Genomic DNA, 18,068 nt, shown 5'->3' with positions numbered 1-18,068 from the left:
ATGAGCTGCAAGAATGGTACTTGGAGCGGTCACAACAGGCAGGGGAATTTCACATGACGACTTCAGCAGTAGGCCTTAATCGCATCGAGGGGTCTCACAAAGGGAGACGTTTATTTTTAAGTTTATGAACTGACCGGAAAAAACAATCAAACATTTTTTTTTATGTTTGCAATTGATAGAGAAAAAAAACATCCCTTACAAGGGCTTGAAAGTGAAAGTAAATCCTGAATTGTGTCCATATCACAAAGTATCAAAAAGAGTTGGCACTGAATTTGTAGTCAGATCTCCTGATGTAAATCTCTCTCTACGTTATAGAAATTAGTAGCATTAAAACAAATTTGCCATCGCGTTAACCTTGACAGCCCTAGTTTGAACAATATGTGACCCAGTTCAATACGCATTTACCACTCAATACTGTATAATTGACAACAATTTCTGGTGTGCTCGCCTCTTACCATACCATGCAATAGGGAGGCCATATGAAAACAATACTGTAGAGAGTAAGCTGTTGGGGAATTCAGCACAGCATGTCTTCACTGTTGGAGATTAACTGTATGTTGGATTCCCTCTAGGGAAGATATGTCTGCTATGTCCTTCCAATGTTTGTACAGCAATGAATCACAAATATATGACTAACTAGTGACAACCTTACAGATTTAAATCCTCTCTGGCAACATAAGGGAATTTGTCAGAGAACCCAGATTCAACATCAACTTTTTTTTAAGCCACTGAGGATATTGTGTTGTGCAACAGCCAGATCCATTCAATCTGACAGATTTCAGAACTACAAAAGCTCAGTTCTCCTCCTAAAAGATTGATGAAGATACAAAACTGAAGAGTCTACCGACAGGCTCCCGACAGAGAACAAATCTGTGCACCAACAAAATCACAATCTTGACTTGTCCACAGAGTGAAAATATTCCCTGGCAGGAGAGTTGGCTCCATGCTGCTACAACTACTTCTGCAGCATGAATGAGTTAATCCTAAAATTACACAGAACACACTGTGACCAGTGTTATCTATCACATGTTTGCCAGTAGTGTTGCACACTTGGAGCGCATGCTGCACACACTCACACACAGATTGTACTTTTCAACCTTAAAGCTGCAGTAGGCGGAATATTTTTGGAATCATTGGGCAACAATTCCATAATAATCTTTCAGCATATTGTAATTCAAGTGTTCTGAGAGAAAACTAGACTTCTGCTCCTCCTCATGGCTCTGTTTTCAGGCTTTAAAAAATCTAACCCGTGACGGGAGACTTTGACCAATCACAGGTCATTTCAGAGAGAGAGCGTTCCTATTGGCTGTGCTCCGGCTGGTGGGCGGTGCTTGGTATTTCCTTAACTGATCTCAACATGGCTGCCGGGTCACAAACTTTCTCATTTTACAGCTAAACAGTACACTACAAGATTATTCTGAAAACATTTGAGGAGAGAAATAGACATTAACGTAACAGAATATTGATTCATATTTGATCAGCGCTGCCTAGTTTGAACGTTTGATCGGAGTTTGCGAGTGATTGACAGCTGCTCAGAGACGGCAGCTGGACGGCAGACTCCAAGTCAGCTCTGATTGGTTGTTTTCCTTCGGTCTGTGAAATCTTGTAGATGCCATTAGGAGCCGGAGGACACAGAGGCACATGATTTGTTTCAGATTACCTGTCTCACTACTGTCAGGATATAGTGACCGTTTTATAAAAATAACTTTATTTAAACCACTGCAGCTTTAAAAGACAGGTGTTCATTTTGCAAATCAGGTTACAACCAGTAAAACTAAATATTTTTGTCCTTCAATACTCAAACAAATGCAGTACTTGTTATGTAATCAAAGTTGATAAACAGGAGACCTGTGAGATGAATTCTCTTTTAATATTTCTTTAGTTTTGTCCGTCAACTGAAAAGCCAGCCTACAGAACGCCACCATCTCAGACTATTAAAGAGAAAGCTTTAATACATCTGTTGTAGTGACTCGAGGGAGAGATATTTTTGGTTACAGCATCGTTTGAGGCTGTGTGTAGCATGTGCTACTTCCTTTGTGTCTGAGTGCTGTCGCAGCATGCTCCACGCTGAAGGAAACTCATTGTGACAAGTGGTCTGCTGGTGTTCCGGTGATGGAGGGTAAATGGGGAGAAGGAGGGGGTTTGCATGGGTCACCTCTAATCCTGTTGGGATAAATCATTTCCTCGAGACTTCGCCTCAAACCAGGACGCCGTCTTGCCCCACCAGGAGGGGGCACAAGATTTTTCTAATGTGCCACTAGAATGTTAAATGCATGGAGTTTGCTGTAAATGCCATTTAAAGTCTAAACACGCCATGTACAGCATTTGCCACAGCAAAAGGTTACTGCTGTCTCTTTTAGTTTGTCTTACTGTACCCTCCTGCAAGCTGTGGTTGTTTTCATTGAACAAATGCTGAGATAAACAGCTGCCTCTAAAGTAATCCACCGTTTTAAATATATTTGATTTGTATATTTTATATTCCCCCCCCCGACATGTCTTTATAATGACCCAATCATTGCCGCAGTATAAAACATATTTCCATTATAGCAGAATGTGAAGATCACTTAGTGTCTCCAGCTAGATGCATCTTCGCCACTCCGAGTTTCAATTTGCCTCTTCGCTGCCACACATAAGATGATAATGAGGAGATAAAGCTGCAGCAGAACAAACAGTAAGAGCGTCAGACGGCGGTGAAACACATCAGTGGGTTCAGCCTCCTTCATAGACATCAATGACCATTTGAGGAAATCATCTCACTGCAATTTTTCAGACCAATATTGTCATTTAAATTACTGTTGTTTGCTATGAATTAAACTGCAGTACAAGCCTGTCTTTGTGGTCCACACAAGCAAGATATGACTGCACAAAACTTACCCTGTTTCAACATTAGGACGGTCACAATATCAGATTTTCACTTCACTATAACAATATAATCGCAATCTCTATAGAACATTTTAACAACAACAATAATAATAGTGCCATCAGTCAAATTCATCTTTAACTTTGTTTATCATGCATTTTGTCTCTTTTTTGGCAAATGAATTACACTGAAAATACGAATATAGGGAGGTGGAGAAAGAGTCTATAACCATAACTATATAGATAAAATGATTTTTATATCTAAGAGGCGCTGGATTAATTACACATTATTGTATGTGTATTATTAACATGATATCAAGAGGTCTTTTTTAATATATATCGTGGTTATCATCAATACCGAGATATCGCAACCACTTATTATACATTAATAAAATCAGATCAAATCAAGCAGTTGTTTGGTGCTGAGGACAAAAGTGGCTTTATATTGGTTGATAAGTTGCATATTTAGACACTTATAGTAATAATAAGTTACAAATTGCTGGTGCGTCACATTAGACAATGTGTTGATAACCCACGGCACCTTTAGCTGCTTTAGCTAACGTCAAGGACACACTGCTTCACATTCCCAAATCCTGGAGGTCTCACTTCAGAGACTTTAAGGTGCTGGGCTTAAAACAAGGACATGATGTGCTTGAAAGTTTAACTGAGAGATTCAGACATCTCTGTTCATCAGCTGTCTGTCACTACACCATGCTCAGCTACCTGCTAGATTTAGTTACAAAAAGACAAACCACTCTGTCGGAAGAGCAGAAACACACTCTGTAGCCTGAAATGTTCTTTCACCTCCTCAAACTTTCGCTTCGTAGCTTCACTGCACTCCTACAAATCACATATTTCTATACAAAAACGTAGAAGAGCAGAACTTTTGTCAACAGGTGCGTAGGAGAAGACCTTGGGTTGACAATATTGAGCAAAAAAAAATCGCCCACACGCTGTCCTTCACCTGCAGACAGAGAATTTAAATTGTAAAGTTTCTGTACACAGACCTTCGTCAGGTTATTTTAAAAAAACATAAAATAATTTGCTGGTTAGAAGGTCTGCATGCTGAAACATTGTTACAATTAAAATCGTCTGACTGCAAGTGAAGCGGGAGTCTTTTTACTGGATGTAACGTTTTATTAAAATACTTCAGCCCTGAGTAACAGGGGAAGAAATGCACCCGATCATATATTTCACAAGCCACAAACAGGAGTGTGTATGTGTAAAGATGATGTTGACAGGTTTTTTGCCTACAGTTCAGACTGAAGCTGGGTAAGCCTTCTCAGCATTACTGGCTGGAGGTGGAGGGGGTCACCGACCGTGGAGCCGTAACCGAGCTGGAATGTGTGAAACATTATGAAGATGTCATCACCTGTTCAGCACAAGGAGTTCTTTTTCACAGCGGAGATTTTCAACAATATTTAATCCTTGTCTCCCACAGTTTAAAGGCCTGACATTACCCTAGAAAAGCCTCTTTTGCCCAAAGATAGGATCTGCTTATTCTGCACACACACTCCACTCTCAGTGTTTTCCCCAGGGGTTCTTGTAGTACTGAAGTATTTTTGGTGCCGGTGCATTTTCCATCCACTCCGTTCCAAAACTGTGCTCATTTCTCTGTTTGGACTGTCACAGACCTAAAGAGGACCAATTATACAATTTAGCATTATTAAAGAGGAGGGCGGCGAGCCCTTTATTAGACCACTAATCATATCCTCCACTCACTTTGAACACCCTGATTAATTCCCCTTTAAAAAAGGAAAAGAAAAGCCCTCTAAAGCTGCGTTAGGTAGTCTCAGCTTGTTAAGCGTAATGACACGATTCAGTGCAGTCATCATACAGTATGTGATCACAATAGTGTTCCTACAACGCCGTATAATTAAAGGTCTCATAGGTGAAGACATACTTTACTTTATGATCTTGCAGTGCATTAGTATTTGAACTGTCACACTGTTGGACAAATCATTCAGTAAAACAAAGAGAGATATTGTTTACATTTCTAATATGTTATGGACCAGTTTGGTCAACACTGGAGATGTTACATATAAAGTATAATATGTCACCTCGACTTGTCACATCGATTAGCAGTTTTGGGGTCAATAAGGCTTCTTAGATTTCTCAAAGTAATCAATAGGGGTGTCACGATTTCAATTCTGATTTGAAAATCAATTGAAAGGATTTTAATGTTCGAAGTCACGCATGTCCAAAAAAAACAAAAACAACAAACACTTGAAAGATGACACAGCGTAGCTTACCAGTAGCCTGCAGCTGCACTTTTCGTGACACCATAGCCACTTTCGGAGTCGGAGATGATGAAGAACTAACAAAACTGGTATTCCTCGAACTTTATTTTTCCTTTCAACTTTGACAAAGGCAGCGCAGACCAGATCCACTCCTTCTGTTCTTACCTTTCACAATAAAAGCCCTAAACATGTAATATTTGCAGGCGTGTATTTTGCATTCTCGTGTCGTTTATTCGTCACGCCCCCGGTGCCTTTAAATACGCAACCAAGCCACAACCCAGAAACATTCTACACTATCACCTGATGTGTTGACATCATGTCAACTGGTATGACAGATGTGCTCCATACCTTCATATCGCTCTTATCTCGAACAGAATCCTTTACATTCGTACAGTACATGCCATTGTTCTACATAGCTTGTTCCCACCCACACAAGGTGGCTCTCTCTGGACAGATAGTACTCTTTCTGACAAACTGCCCCGACCTTCCAGCCTCGCTGCTTTCTGAGGTGTCACATATCCACCACTCGCTCTTGTTGCTAAAGGCAGTAGGGAGGAGGAGGAATGGTTTGGCTAGAAATAGCAGTGTCACATGAGTGTGTGCAGTGACCATTCAGCCAGCTGCTCATCCTTACATGGAGCCCTGCCCCATCCGTACAATCGAACGCAAACAGGCGGTAACATTACCAGCACAACAGTGTGGACCAGGTCGATCATTCATGGCCGGTACTTGTCACACCCTTCAACACACAAGGAGAGTTTAAAACGGACACGTGAGCTCACACCTGTTCAAACATCACCATTTCTACAAACAAGGACAAAAGAGCCCCCTGAGCCTCTTTTCCCAGGAGAGAACATGAAAAACACATGCCTTGTTTTGTGAGGTTATGTCTGTACAATTAATTGAGAAAATATGTATACATAAGAAGTTTATGTTCATACTGAAATCACTAAATTGTCTCCAATAAACTCTGTGAAAGTGCACATTTTACCAGATTAGCTTCTCGCACAGCGGAAGTCTTAAGAGAAAAAAATCCATGATAAACAAGACGTTATCTTATTTTCAACAAACCTCCCACTCAAACTTAGGCAACAACCGGGGAGAGAAGCATTACACACTGCAAGAGTGGGAATCACCAGAGGCCCTACGAAACGATATTATAAGTTATGATATGATCTTATTGCGATTTTTAACATTTTGAAATATGCATGTGATTTATTACATTTTTCAACTGCAAATTGTGCAGTTTGTCAACATCTGTTTTATCTAATAAGATATAGTTTTCACTCTGTGCATCTCAGTTTTCAATCACATACTTGGCGTCCGTGTATCGATGCAATATTACCACGCAAAATATTGTGATACTATGCTGTATTGATTTTTTTCCCCACCCCTAAAATGTATATGAAGTATTTTTTGTCAATGTTTTATTGCCAATCCTTTCCTGAATGAAAAATAGCTTTTTAGAATTTTGGAGGAGCACAGATTTGTATCCTCCAGACACAAATATATGACAGATCAGCCCAAATGCCAAGAATAACTTTTCCCATGCTTCTCTCAATATTTCCTATAGTGCTTTGCCATCAAACTTTTTCCGAAGCCTCAAACTGACCCGAGGCCTCGGTGGCAAAACCATGACTCATTAAAGTCAAGCAAGCCCTGGGTGTTCCTGTTCAAATGTACTTGAGAGAGAAGAATAGGAAAATAATGTCCATTCTACTTCCCATAAATAAAAGCACAATGCCTCACAGTTCAGCAGTAAGCCTGTCATTAGCATAGTTAACACCGGGCCAGCACCCAAACAAGAGACGCTCTGTGTGACAGCGCTTTGATACGGACCCTGCCGCTTACAGAAGGCCACCAGAAACACTACAAAACGTCTCTCATGGCCCGAGTGGAGAGCACAAACGCAGCCAAAAACACACAACAGGTCAGAGAGAAAAACCATGCAACCAGCATAAGCAGTCACACGCTACCTAGGGTAATAAATGGCTAATTGTTTACATGCAAGTTGGTATGAGTTTCCTTGTTATGGGAAGAATCTAAGAAGGCCATAACTTAAAGAATAGAGGTTTTTCTCGTAATGCGTCACCCTGCCCAATTTAAGTGACGGGCTTCAAAGCAACCAAGAGTACCGGGAAGCCTATGGCTGCCAGCGTGATTAAATAACTGAGTCAATGCGAACTGTAAATGCTGATATTTCTCAAGAAGACAGCAGAAACCTTGAAAAATACCGCAAACATTCAGTGAAGACATGTCGGTAAAGATTCTGAGCATTTTGAGCTATTAAGGCTCACTTTGGGGTGAAAGAAGAATGCGGGGCTACGTGACAGCGGTAACAGGAGGACAGACTATATGGGATTCCAGCATTTTTATCGGTTGTCAGCTTGCCACGAGACAGGAGTTCCCTGAAACCAGCTGCATACATATACATGTGTACGAACCACAAATATTTAAGTGTATAAATGCAGCCTCGAGTAATTTTGCATCCAGGAGACTTAGATCTGGTTAAATACCGGGACGAAACTGGAGCAGTGGTTGTAAAGTAGTCTAATTAAGAGCTGGAATGGGTTGGATTACTTTCCCAGGCTTTAATGGAGCCCTGACCCCGAAGCAATGCTCAAATTAAATCATCAAGAGACTCACGGAACTGTGATATCTGAAAAACTGTCTCCATCGCTGACTTGCTTATTGTGTGCTCTTCCCGGTTTCCTTTAACAACAACAATCCTTGCATGCCGACCTCCCCTAATCTCTACTGTCCAGTGTATTCCAGTGTGTCTCATTTTGACATTTCTTAATAAAAAAATGAAAAGACGCGTCATCGTCTCCATGTGATTAATGACATGCTTAACTAGTTTGTCAGCAATAACATGGATTAAGCAATGCTGTTCCAAGCAGACACACACAGCATGAAGATTCCCACTCGTTCTGTGCTATCATGTGATGTTGCCATGGCGAAGGAGGGTTCAGACATAACAGCGTGATTGTGCTCTGAGGGCGAGGTGGGCCGTGATCAGAGAGACATACTGTTCTCTGACTGTGACACCGCCAGCCCCGGTGCCAACTGCCTTTCCGCCCACAGAGAGACGCAGACACACCCACTGGCAGAGGAGCCAGCCTGCACGGGGCCCTACCGTCATGGAAACCAGAACCGACTCCTGTGCATTTTCCATACATTGCTTTTTTTCTCATGTCCCATGTCGGTCCGCGAGTTCAAGGTCATGTCTTCTTGGGAAATGTGGATTCACTTCTAAATTTTGAAAGCTGACTGTACTTATAAATATATAATATAAAACATTAATGCATCCATCAGCTAGCAGCTTTTATGTTACACTGTCGGGCAACTAAAGATTATTTTCACGACTGATTAATTACTAATCAATTATCTATTGATTAATCAGCTAATTGTTTAGTCTAAATGTCTACAGGCAAGCAGCTCTGTGAGACTGTGCTTAGGCACAGTGGTGCTTTGAGCTAAATCCTAACGCCAAATTCAAACCAGGCAGCTGCAAAGTGCTGCTTGCTACAATAATTACATCTTTCTGTGGCGGAGTGGCGTATTCATGCGAATCAGGAGGGAAGAAATACTTTGTAACACAGGTCAACATGTCACAGGAGTCACAGGATGTGTTTACTGATTGGCTACGGAGCCTCTCTGGCTGCACTTCCCTGCTAAAAGTTCAACTTTTCCCAACTTTTATTTGGCCGCACTTGGGAACAACCCAGACAGCTTTTCGTAAAAATTGCATGGCAGCTTGCCGCAGGCCGCACTTGAATTTAGCATGATAGCATGCAGGTATTTGGTCATAAACGTACTGTAGGTACTGGACAAATTTAAAATGTGACCTGATGATGGCGCTACAGGGAAAGCTAAGGGATCAGTAAGTTATTGCAATCCATCCTGAGGGAAACAAGAATGTCTGCACCAAGTTTCAAGGCAATCCATCCAACAGTTGCCACAAATCAAGTCAACCTCATTGCGGTGCTAGAGATAAAAAAAACTAATGGGAAAACTAATGAAGATCAATGTTCTGGCACTCTGCCCTCTTCAGGATGAAATACAGCCGTCCCCCTGACTGGCATTTATACCAACTCAGACAGGTGCTCCGAGTCACGGCAATCAACTTAAGAGGTCAATCTAAAGGAGGCCTCAGACCAAACACAAGTCCGCTGGAGGAAAAGACAGAGGATCATGGAAGTCATTAGGATTCATCCTCTGGGGATCACGCGAGTCTGTACAAAATGTCTATCTTAATCCATCTGATAATTGTTGAGATATTTCCGTCTGAACTAAAGTGATGGACTGACTAACACTGCCATTCCTAGGGCCACTCGCATGACGAACAATGTCAACAAAACAGAGAAAATCTGTCTGACAAACAGTCCAAAGATGGAGCTAGACTGATAAATCTGATGATAAGTAACAAGACAGTGCAAGAATGAAAAGAATATGCTTGAGGTTATTTAGAAACAGAGTTTATCCATCTAACACTAAAATACAGATATCAGTAAATCTGATTATATATAGATAAAACAAAGAAAGGCAACTAATCCTCACACTTGAAAATACAGAAACCGTAAATATTTCGCCATTTTTGTGTGATTACATTTCTTAAACAATTATTCAAAATCTATATTGTTGCTGATTTTTTTTTCATATCGATTAATGAATACATTTTTCCAGCACTACTGCAATCAATCTTGTCCCACTCTTTGTCTCATAAAGCAAACACAGCATATAAAGAAGAAGGTACACCCTGCATAGAGGGAGGCTGTGAGGTAATGTCGTGTGACCTGCTCGCTCATGGAGGACATTCTTGCCACAGAGCGAGAGGCCTTAAGTGAATTTAACATTGAGCTGGAACTAAAGGTGGAGTCACGGATGGCAGGAAGTTCTTAGAAACTGAAACTGCACATGTACTGAAAAAGCACACCTCCATGAAAACTGGTCTGACTCTGCTCTCTCAGCACAGTGTTGAACATGAAAACATTACACAATGTACACATACCTCCCTTCCTCCACTGACAGCCAGCACGCAACTTCCAAAACACAAGCATAAGCTGCCTGACTTAACTGCTGTTTAAATATACACTGCTCTGTGTCTGTGTCTGTTATGAAGCATTGGGATTTATGGGCTAGCATAAAAGAGACTCTATTGACGGTGTGGTCTAAGCTGTGGCTGCACCCTGTCGCCACGGAACTGCCAATTTACTGTGAATCACTCCGCCTCCAGTGCTTTTTCTTTTTTCCCTGAGGGATTACACTCACAAAGGGCAGGTCAAAGTACAGGCAAAATATAAATTGAATCTGTCCTTAATGTTTCTGTGAACCCACCTTAATTCCACAAGGTAGTGATAGAACAATTTAATTAAGGCTCAGCCAAAAGGAGGGCAACAATGGTGATATTAGTTTTTCCTCTCGGCCAAAGCTGTCTGACGAGTCAGCACCACTGCAGCGAGACTTGCAGCCGGGACATGCAGGACGCATGAGCAGCACGTGACGGCTACCTCGATGACGGTACGCTCTCAAGCGTGTGGTGTCCACACTGGCAGCGTTTCTGCTGCTGCTATCCGTTTCTTTCTACAGAGAGAGGCGAAGTCCCTCCTCTTCAACACACAAGTTTCACTGAAATGTTTCTTGGAAAGCAAATCAGGCGGCTTCAAATGCAAAACAGCAGATTAAACTGTGTGGGTGCAAGAACTTCCCCTTTCAAGAGCTCTACAAATAACAAGCGTATCTAAGGTATGAACATAAGAGAAGCGTGTGAGGAGCTGTAAATAACTGTCATTATTCCTTCTTCATATATGGGTGTGTACAGTATGTTTCTAAACAATGTAGGGATGGAGAGGGAGAGGCTGGCGTCGTGGTCCTTATCATAGGAGCATGTCAACACAAGCCCACACTGTGCTCTCTAATGTTCACATAAAGGTGTGTAGAAAGAGGGAAGTCATTAATCAGCCTGTCTTATCATACTACGATTTCATATCTTTCTCATAACCTTTGTGGCTAGACAAAATACAGCAATCAGTGTATGTGGTTCTTCCAGTTTACGAGCCCCCCCACGGTGTAAAAGCACTGATGTTACTCTACATTCTCTCTGCAAAGCTTTTATGAGGGAAAATAACTAAAAAGAAAAAAAGCATGTGAGGTAGTGGCAGACGGCGGCATTCTTCTCACTCTTTCTTATCGTAATAAGCAGATTAATCATTAACTCACAAACCCCAGTCTGGCTGCATGAATGCTATGTACTTCCACTGCCTGTATAGGCCGTAGGATAAGATGTGTTTAGTGTGGGGTGAGTGAAATGTAAAGAAAATTATATAAAGATTGAATTTGACATATTCCAGTTGGAATAAGATGAAGTGGACAAAATAACGGGAACATGTGACGATATATATAAGAATGGATATACAATAAATACTGTTGACTCTTTACTCTATGGCAAATTTTGTAGGGTCTGCATTACAGTAGTGAAATGTGATTAAGTACTTTTACTTCAGTACTGTACTTAAAGTACCAGTGTGTAACATGTCGGGGGATCTATTAGCAGAAGTTGAATATAATATTCATAACTATGTTTTCATTAGTGTATAATATAACGGCGTTACCGCTGTTTTGCACTCGGCAGCTCACATTACCGCAGCCTTAGAAAGGGAGGAGTGAGCGGTGTGGTACTGAGTTGGTTACAATCTGCAAACACACCACTAGATGCCACAAAATCCTACACACTGTACCTTTTAAGTACAAATTTGATGTACCGTACTTGAGTACTTCCATTTTATGCTACTTTATACTTCTACTCCACTACATTTTAGAGGGTAATATTGTATTTTTTACTCCACTACATGCCTTTGACAGCATAGTTACTTTACAAATTAATATTTTACATAAAGAAATATAATTCATTGTTATAGATTAAATTACCCAACAGTAAATAGTAGTAGTCAGTAGTTTAAATTAGCTCCACCAGCTACAACAGTAAAATGCTTCTTACATATTAATGCATTATTATGATAATAATAATGGAATAACAAAATAATTAACAGTAGCACCCACAGTGGGCATTTTTCTGCATGGAGTACCTTTGATATTTTAAGTGCATTTAAGAGCACACACTCCAGTAACATTTTCAATACAGAACTTTTTACAGTGTGGTATCTATTTTTACTTTAGTGAATGATCTGAGTACTTATTTAGCAGTGTGTTCCTGTTGTTCTTTCCACCCCTCTATGTTGACTGTGCCAGTGTTTGTGGTTTTCCTTGTTAATGGTGATAAAGGAAGAGGCTCACCCTGGCAGGAATAACATACTGTCCCTCACAATAATAGTCTGGCTTCCCATCACAGATACAGTACATATCTGCAGGTGAACAGATCATGTTTGTTTCTATGTGCTGTACTACTGAAACAATAAGACCACTCACAGTTCAATATCAAGGTAGACACACCAGCAATGTGACGATAAACGGCATGAAGTGCACTTCAGAGATGTTTGGGATAGACTAGTCCCAACTAAAGGGACCAGGTGTCCCACTTTACAAGGGACTGCACAGCATTTTTATCCCTTGTCCCACATATTGAGACGATGTCCCACATTTTCATTGGCTCTAGTTTTCAAAAGTCAAACCACTGCAGGACAGACGCTTTTTTAAAATCTGGCTTTCATCCAATGGCTGTGAAGGAAGCAGGGAAGGCTGTCATCACGGTGTTGTGTTTGCTGTCAAACTGCTCACACGTGGGTCAAGTGCAGGTTAACATTTCACCGTCTTTGCTACGCTATGCCCAACGGAGAAGATTGAGTGTCACCACAAAGTCACAAGCTCTGCAGATTTAGACGGAATGTGATGGAAATTACCACAAAGAAAAGGAAGAGCAGCTTCTACAAAGACTGTGAAATCACTTATACGTATTTATAAGCCTGCGGATGGAGATTCTCTGAGTTTTTTTGTAAAATTTCATTCATTCATTATCCGTATTATCCTATTCAGAGGCTGGAGCCGATCCCTGTCGCCAGACTATCACAGAGCTGACACATAGAGACAGCGCTCACATTCACACCTACGGGCAATTTAGAGTCAACAATTAAACTAAACTGCATGTCTTTGGAATGTGGGAGGAAGCCGGAGAACCTGGAGAAAACCCCCACTAACACGGGGAGAACATGCAAACTCTACACAGAAGGACCCCAAGCCGGGTTTGAAGAGGTGACCCTCTTGCTTGTTGACCACTGCACCACCTTGCAGCCCTTTTTGTGAAATTTGCCAGTTATTTTTCAATTTCACACAGGGAGGAATACAACATGAGGCGACACAGCTCATGTCGTGCAGCTCAATAAGAGATGTTCCAATCTATGGATGCATTCAGGCAAAGCATAGAGATGTTACAAAGATAAGGGGCGGAATAGAAATGTTTATTATTTAAGTTAGATAGACATTATATCTAAATTGTAGTCTACCTCTCAGCTTTGGTAACGCGTCCCACATTGTCCCACACAAACATACTCTTTGTCCCACATTTGGTTTGTTGAGATCTGGTCACCCAGATCCCAACAAACTGGTCCCAACTTCTTATTCTCTCTGGGTAATGTGGCGGTAGTAGCGGTGCTCAGTGCGCATGCCCAGTTGTCGACCCGCCTTGTCGTCCAATGTGCTCGGCGCACGGAACAGAGCTCAACAGAGTGAAATGAACTCGCGTGATAAACAGCGCAGTGATTAGATGCTTGTTGAAAGCTGTGCTCTGGGGGGCCAAGTGCTCTCAGTTCCCCCCGCCCCCACTACTGGTTCAGACCGGTGCTAGACCTCCAGACAGAGGATCTGGACTGGTTCTGTATCGGATGTGGAGTCACACACACACACACACACACACACACACGTGTAGCAGCTTCCATTCACTCGTTTAGTTGCAACAATGAAACAGAATGTAGAGCGTTCGAACGTTTCGGCGTTCGGTGGTGGAACGCAACATTTGTAGCGATGAGTGTCAACACACGTGTTTACAGTGCGTGTGTGTGTTCGCTGCAGCAGCTGATTTGAATCCATGTCTAGTGTGTTGTTGAACACTTACCAGGCCTCCTCCTCCTCCTCCTTTAAACGCTCAACACAAAGAAATGCGCACAGAAAGTGGCCAAACAACATAGAAACCCCTCGTCGAAAAGAGGGGAAAAGACACACAGAGGCAGCGTTTTTTGTTTTTTTTGCCAGAAAAAAATGTACTTACCGACGAAATAGGACACCACCAAAGAGAGAGAGAGAGGGAGAGAGAGAGAGAGTGAAACGTGCCTCCACGCCTCTACAGTATATCGCTGCCTGGATTTTCCCAGAACCAGAGTCCTCCGTGGGCTGCGTCGAAAATGTCCCGGATTCCAGCAGTCACAGTGGTTCTGTGTTTCTGTGTCGTGTCCTCTCTCGTGTCCTCCTCTCGACTCTGGTCTGGTTTCATGCGACCATGTTGCTCTGAATGTCTCCTGCTGCTGCTCTCATCCGGGCGTTTAGGTATCGAGCCGTCCGTCGACTCTCTCTCAACGCTGCTCAGGATGACAGCTAGAGGGGTGGAAGGAGAGGAGTGGGGGAATAGCGTGAGAGAGGGAGGGAGAGAGAGAGAGAGGGGGAGAGAGAGAGAGAGAGAGAGAGAGAGAGAGAGAGGAGGGAGAGAGAGAGAGAGAGAGAGAGAGAGGAGGGAGAGAGAGAGAGGGAGAGGAGGGAGAGAGAGAGGGAGAGAGGGGGGAGAGAGAGAGAGGAGGGAGAGAAGGAGAGGGAGAGGGAGAGGAGTAGTGGTCAATCTGGTGAGGGCAGGGTGACACCATGTACGGGGGAGAGGAAAAAATACACTTAAAGGTCCCATATCTTGCTCATTTTCAGGTTCATACTTGTATTTTGTGGTTCTACTAGAACCTTTTTACATGCTGTAATGTTACAAAAAAAACGTATTTTCCTCATACTGTCTGCTTGAATATACCTGTATTTACCCTCTGTCTGAAACGCTCCGTTTTAGTGCATTTTAAAGGAATTGCAACGGAATAGCAACAGAAATGCGTTGCCTGGCAACAGTTTGGGTCCATGTTTACATCCTGTCAGCTGATGTCATTGTCACACTGCAACCAGGAATAAACTTGGACACATTTAGAATGTTTACGTTTAAAACCGTGTAATGGTCTAATATATTGTATATTCGTGACGTCACAAATGGACAGAAATCCTAACGGCTTGTTTCAAACGCACAATTTCTGAATACAGGATGTGTGTATTTCTCTGTATATTGAGCGCTTCGATACTTTCACAGTATTTATAAAGCACTTAAACCTGCTTTATAATATAAAAGACATGAAAATCTTACTTTTTACAATATGGGCCCTTTAATATTACCATTAATGTGTTTGGGGATATTACGCATGAACAAACTGGTTAAAAACGCATAAGAATGTCCAGACATTTATCCATAAATCAGATTATTCAGAATATATACACATCTTTCCAACATTTTCTTTTAACAGTAGGGATATTTATCATTGCTTTAAATTGTCTTGCATGTTAATTTTTGTCAATGTCAAATAGAAATGAAAATAAAGACCATTTAATGCATTTTTTTTGCGCAAGAGCAACCAAAACACACAGTACTGTGTGTTCCTTCAGATTAAAATCAAACACATTGTTCAGTTCCCTCCACATTAGTCTCCTTTCATTCATTGAGGATTATTTTTATGAGTTTATGAGTCGTACAGGAAGCACAGGAATCCGCGTCTTGGTGACTCATTTTGGTATAAATAAAAAAATAATTATTTATTTGACTAGATTTCTCCCCCTCCTGACATGGCCATTATTCTACTGCTCAGAGGTAAAAGGTGGTTTGCGTGTGAAGGTTACGATCACTGGGTCGATGGTAATGTTTAATCCGTCACAAATATTGCCAGCTATTATTGCTGTGGCCACGTGCGTAAAGCATAAATGTGTTACGTAACCGGCACAGCCAGTCAACAACAGTGGGTGGGAGAGGGAGAGAGAGAGAGAGAGAGAGAGGGGAAGGAAGGAGGGTAATTAAACCAGACTCAGTGTGGGAAAACACCTGTTTCATTAAAATATATAGAATAATTATAATTTTCACTTTGAAATAAATGGCTTCAAAGTTTAAAATAATTAAAATCCCTTATGAAATGTAATGATTATTTAGGAGCGCCTATGGCGTGTGTGATGTGTGAGAAATAATTTCTCTTTTGAGTTGTATAAACCCTTGTTGAGACATGACTCTGCTCCATTCAGCAGGTGTTTGTGTTTGGGTGGCAACTGACTCTCACTAAACAGATTTTTCACCCACGCCTAGCTGGGCCTACCTTGTTATTCTACATTGTACCTCACAGCCATGTTCACTTTCTCAACCTACACAAGGCCACAGCTGTAACATTATTACAAGACAACGCCATGACGTATCCAGCCTGTTGGCCAACTCTCTCTATAGCATACTGTACATCTCTATAATGTACATCATAATCCAGGGAGAGCAGATTTAAAATAATGATAGAACTCTTTTAATGCTCACCCCAGTGACGATAAAACAACAATATATACATTTAACTGTTATTATTGGGTTTTCAAATGTTTACATACAAGTGAAAAAAGCAGAAAAAAAATAATCAGCCATAATAAGAATAATAAGAATAATAAGAATAATATGAATAATAAGAATAATAAGAATAATAATCTTTATTTGTATATACACTGTAACCAATGGTATTACGATGCCTTTTTATAAAAATGGGTTTTTAAAAGAGATTTAAAATTGGTTATTGAGCTAGCTAACCTGAGGTCATGAGGTAGGCTGTTCCAGAGTCTATGGGGGCATTGATGGCAAAGGCCCTGTCTCTCTTAGTCACCAACCTAGACCTGGGTACAACCAGTAAAGCCATGTCAGAGGACCTCAGGTTACAAGGTGGCACGTAGGGAGTAAGGAACTCAGTGAGGTAGCTTGGTGCTAAACCATGTAGAGCTTTAAAAGTTAATAAAATCTTAAAATCAATTCTAAATTTGACAGGCAGCCAGTGAAGTGCAGCTAATAATCTTGACATTGACAAAAAGGGTACTCTACAATGATTGTACAATATTGTTGTTATCAGTTACAGGCATTAGATTACAGCTATAGATTTTTTTTAGTGTAGACCGTTTCAATGGAATTGCATTGCAAGGCAACAGATTGGGTCCATGTTTACTTCCTGTCAGCCGATGCCATTCACCTACACTGCTAAAGGAAATAAACTGGAACCATTAGGAATGTTAAAGTTTACAACTGTGAAATGGTCTATAGAGAGTAAGTGACCTTACTTTATTATGTGGTTTATTAATCGAGACCTGAGTAGTGTATTTAATCTTTTCCAATTTAAGGTGAACCATCACCAGAGGTGGAAGAAGTATTCATATCTTTTAGTTGCATAAAAGTAGCAATACTACAGTGTAGAAGAACTCAGGTACAATTCCTGTATTCAAACTTTTACTTAAGTAAAAATACAAAAGTATCAGCATCAAAACAGAACACTTGACTTGTATATAGACATTTGATTTTATTGTTGGTCAATGGGGCTTTTTTTATGATATGATATTTATATATACATATATTCTAGATAGATTCTGATACTTAAAGTACCCCAAAAAAAGTAACGTATGTATGGAAGGGCTTATTATACAGAATGGCCCATTTTAGAATCACATATAGACTATTATATAATGTTACTGGATTATAATTAGTGATGCATTAGTGTGTATTACTTTAATGTTGCAGCTGGTAAAGGTGGAGATAATTTTAATTACTTTATCATAACTTATTAGTTGATTCGTATTTTGAATTAATAATCTAGAACTGCAAAGTCACTAGTAACTAAAGCTTTAAGAAAGTAGCTTGAAATGGATATATCCAAGTAAAGTACAAGTACCTCAAACTTATACTTATGTACTTAAGTAAATGTAGTTATATTCCACCCAGCAGCT

The 18,068-nt window shown here is 40.9% G+C and overlaps 1 protein-coding gene across 2 annotated transcripts in view; it reads right to left on the bottom strand.

The window, feature by feature from the left end:
* Window positions 1–14,686, bottom strand: part of slc20a2 (solute carrier family 20 member 2) — a 54,015-nt gene extending 39,329 nt beyond the window's left edge. The window contains exon 1 of one of the 2 annotated variants that reach the window (XM_074639222.1): window positions 14,317–14,686. The gene's annotated coding sequence lies outside the window, so the exon portion shown is untranslated. The remainder of the gene's footprint in view (window positions 1–14,316) is intronic. The other variant, XM_074639219.1, reaches the window with a different exon arrangement.
* Between the last annotated feature and the right edge of the window lie 3,382 nt (window positions 14,687–18,068).

The sequence above is a fragment of the Sebastes fasciatus genome, chromosome 6, assembly GCF_043250625.1.
Source record: "Sebastes fasciatus isolate fSebFas1 chromosome 6, fSebFas1.pri, whole genome shotgun sequence".
Classification (NCBI taxonomy): Eukaryota; Metazoa; Chordata; class Actinopteri; order Perciformes; family Sebastidae; genus Sebastes; species Sebastes fasciatus.
The sequence above is the reverse complement of the archived record's forward strand: the minus strand, read 5'-3'. Positions and strand labels throughout refer to the sequence as shown.